Here is a 4,084-nt window from a genome sequence, read left to right as displayed (position 1 = left end):
ATTTGCAAACGTTGTAAGTACAAGCTGTGTTGGTTGGTTGAAATCGAAGCTTTGCAGTGACAATGGTGCTTGTATAAAGTACAAATAAGGCTCGCAGCCATGTAATTTATATCCAGCATGCAGCAGATGATGCAGCTATGCAGCCTAATCGTAATAAAGAAAGCATAATGCATAGTCTAAAAACAGGTAATGCTTTGAAATCTATTGCAAACACCTTTCTTGAAAAGTTGTGTTGGGCAAAAGCGTCAATATAGAAGTTATTCTAAACTGACGCGTAAATAAATACTAAAATACCGACAAGTTTTGTTTAAAATTTTCATTGTTTTATAAAATTCTTCACTGAAGACTCCATGAGTAGTATAGTTTACATCTGGCAATTTTAGAGCCCGTTGTTAGCCACGTGCCCCCCCAGACCAATAGAAAAGATATTTTGACCACTGACAATGTCTAGAGCGGTTGTGGTAATTTTGTGCAATAAATGCTTTTTACAATACTAAAATTTAAGGGGATGTAGGATTTGTAAAATCACTAAGGCCCGATCGAACAAAAAGCTTGTAAAAAACTTTCAGAAATGATGCAAACTAATCCTCATTACGAGAAACAGTCACTATAAAAAAATCGGCCCCCAATGAATAAAAGGATGTACGTTTCTGGCCAGCAGTAGCTATCTGCTGCACAGTGGAGACATATCAGTCTACAGCACAAAATAAACGTTACTTAATGTAGGTTCAATATGGGATGTTACAGTACAAATACGATAACAGTATATGCATACAGCAACAAAAAAGCGCTTTTTGGCGAAGCATTGTGTTTTATGACATGTTACTTGTCTTGCTTGAAACAAAAATATTAGAAATACTGTAGTTTGGTTATATTTTGAAATATTTTTAGTAAAAACAAATCTCCACTTCGTGTTTAAAGTCATGTAACTATGGTTCGTTATGCGTTTCAAAAGAAACGTGCAAGAACTTCGGAACTCAGAAAGCGACAAACATTCATTTCGATCAACGACGACCATCAAAATCTCCGTGGGCTGCGACTGTAGAGATATTTTTAAACAAACCTATTTTCCAAAGATTTTGTTTCATTTCGACTCAAAAGGTTCTGCTTAATTTCATTTCGACTTCAATTTTCATTTGGAACAAAACAATTTTTTAACAAGTCTAATTTTCACCACTTTGAGTTTAGCATTCAGGAAATAGATGCATAATTTATGACGATACTTGCTCGCTTGTTTACGGGGTTATATGCAATACAGAAGTGCTAAATTTTGCAACGGCGTTGAAAACTTATTTGTTTGCGATGGTACAGAATTACGCCTAGCAAACAATAAACTGTTTTCGTTTCTTTTTTATCATTTCTCGTTTACGAAACTTTAAAAACATAGCCTAATTATTACAAATCGTCAAATCGATAGCTCAGTTGGTTAGCACGTGACTTCGTGAACGAAGAAGCTTCAAGATTAAGCGGCGCTAGTTCGACTCTCGGGGTGTTCGCTTGAGCAGCGTATTTTAAAGACTGCTCTCCATTCAGCGGCACCTAATGGATGGAATAATTCCCCGGCAACACTTCAACAATCGTAAACGTTTATTTTTTGTCGAGTTTCGATTACGTTTTTGCGCCAGTTTTGTTAACCGTGGATTGTGGTTTCAGCGATACCTTTGAAATGGTTTCTGTGACTCCATTCAATCGCCCAAACTTGTGTTGTTGCTTTATGTTGTAGTGAGGCTGTATGTACACTGTTAAAAAATTTTACTGTCCTTTGGACAGGCAGCAAAATAACTTCCTAAGTAGTAATTTTATTTACTGTAATGGAAGTATTTTTACTTCCGTTGACAGTCATATTTTTAATGTTTCTGATCAGTAAAAATACTGCTCTGGATAGTCATTTTTTAAATGTTTCTGATCAGTAAAATTACTGCTCTGGATAGTCATTTTTTAAATGTTTCTGATCAGTAAAATTACTGGTCTGGATAGTCATTTTTTAAATGTTTCTGATCAGTAGAATTAATGCTCCGGATAGTCATTTTTTAAATGTTTCTGATCAGTAACATTACTGCTCTGGACAGGCAGCAAAATAACTTTCCGAATAGTTTTTGTGACAAACGGCATTATGAGAGTAAAATGACTTTCTCTACAAGTAAATATTACACACGTGCATTTGCAGATATAAATTTATTGTGTACAGCAGACCTCACTGGCGACAATGTTTTACAATATATTTCTCAAGATGTTACAAGTATAGCTATTTGTTTGATGTTTCACGAACACGTGAATTCGCTTTTTTAACTGCAGAGTTCAGCCGAGGCTACATTTCGGCGAAGCATGAAGCAGCAGCGACTGAACAGTGAATTTCTTGACTTGCTTCAATCTTCATAACAAACATCCCTGCCGAAGCATCACCTCGTTGCACAGTCGGAGTACTTTAGGGTGCACATCCCACTTTTTCTTGTCATGACGGATGACCCCAATGCGAGCAAAGTATCTGAGGAAACAACACAAGTTATATCAGTGAATCTTTTCAAATTTGACTGTGATATTTAGCAATGTTTGTAACTACACCACAATACCATCGTGTAGTGAAACCTTCAAATTGATCAGAATGCGTTGTCACTTCCACAAACCTTAGAATAATCGTCATCCTCTGGAGTTGTGGCTTGGAACTTGCGTACATAACTAGTATTAACAGTTTAACACCTCTAATAATCAGTCGGGATGGCCGAGTGGTCTAAGACGCAATCCCTCCGGTAATGGGCGCAGTTCTTACTAGCTGCAGTAGAGAGACACTGTCAAGAACTTCGTGGATTTGAATCCCACTCCAGACCAGCTTGTCACTGGTATGAATGACTTTGTGAAGGAGGGAGTTCCATTATTGTTATTCCTTAGCTCATACATAAACAATTAAACACATTACAGGTTTACATACCTCTGTATAAACTCCAGACTTGCAGCTGCACTATCTGGATATGACATTGCAAAGACGTAATATGAGCAGAAGAAGTAAGCCAGCGCTACAAAAAAACGACTTGGTTTCCATTGCAAGGTTGCCTTCGATGAATACGAGAAACTTCACTGCACTGGCAAGAGTGGGCCCTGCAGATGCAATGAGGCACAAATGAAACTACGAAGACTGAAATTAGTGCACATTTACATTTACCAACTTCATATTTAGGTGAGCAATTCAAAAGTTCACTTGTACATCAGTCAAAATTGTACAAACGCTCATTCACAACTTACCAAAACACACAATTATTGGATGCTGGTACACGAGTTTCTTCAAACTGGGAGATAGCTGAATCCTACAAATTGAATTCAACATTTTTAAGATATTGAAAATAATACAAACATTGTCAAACACTCATATAGCCGCACTCTTATCGCTAAGAAGGCAATGAAATAGAATTTATTAGCAGTAGTAGCATGGTGTTCATATCACACAAGTTATATATAAGCTATATATAAATTTGCAAAGTATGTGTCGGATGTTCTTCCGGGAATGGGAAGGTTGGGTATTAAAAAATCTGTGTTTGCAAGTAAATAATAATAGATGTACGTTACCTCAAAGCATTGATAAATCGCTGAGCAATCTTCTTTAAAATATGTTGTAATCAGTTCCACTAATCCCACTGAGATGGGCAAGTTGTCTCCCAGCCGCCAGTTGTCTCCCGGCACATCATAAATGCACAAGGATAATATCCAAGTATCAAGTTATTCAATGAAATGAAATACAACACATGCTCAGGAAAGCATGAAAAAACCTAAATTGGTTTAAAACATGTATTATGAGACGTTGTCACGAATAATACCAGTAATAAGTACTGGTCCTCTTCCTGTAGCCTAATGGGGATTTTTCCTTCTTGATCTTTGGCCAGGGCTGAGGGTCTATCGTTTACCACCCTGGACCTGCTGCTCAAATTATTCACGCTGGTCACACACGAAAGATCAGCCTACCACAAGTTTTATCACCACAGCTGGATAAACCACTCAATTATTTAGTTCTCACTTTTTAACAGTCCTGGGCATTGACTAGGCCTATAAACTGCAACTGACGGCAGAGGTTTCACTCTGAGGTAAAATGGAGTTG

At 37.3% G+C, this 4,084-nt stretch overlaps 1 long non-coding RNA gene across 1 annotated transcript; it reads right to left on the bottom strand.

Annotated features, from left to right (window-relative positions):
• Positions 1–2,386: 2,386 nt before the first annotated feature.
• Positions 2,387–3,726, bottom strand: LOC145766113 (uncharacterized). Its single transcript, XR_014288689.1, has 4 exons — positions 3,559–3,726; positions 3,238–3,299; positions 2,927–3,093; positions 2,387–2,485 (listed from the first exon to the last, which is right to left on the bottom strand). It is a non-coding gene; the product is annotated as an uncharacterized LOC145766113 (long non-coding RNA).
• Between the last annotated feature and the right edge of the window lie 358 nt (positions 3,727–4,084).

This window comes from Aplidium turbinatum, chromosome 3 (genome assembly GCF_918807975.1).
Source record: "Aplidium turbinatum chromosome 3, kaAplTurb1.1, whole genome shotgun sequence".
Classification (NCBI taxonomy): Eukaryota; Metazoa; Chordata; class Ascidiacea; order Aplousobranchia; family Polyclinidae; genus Aplidium; species Aplidium turbinatum.
Note: the sequence above shows the minus strand (reverse complement) of the source record. Positions and strands in the feature narration are given on the sequence as shown.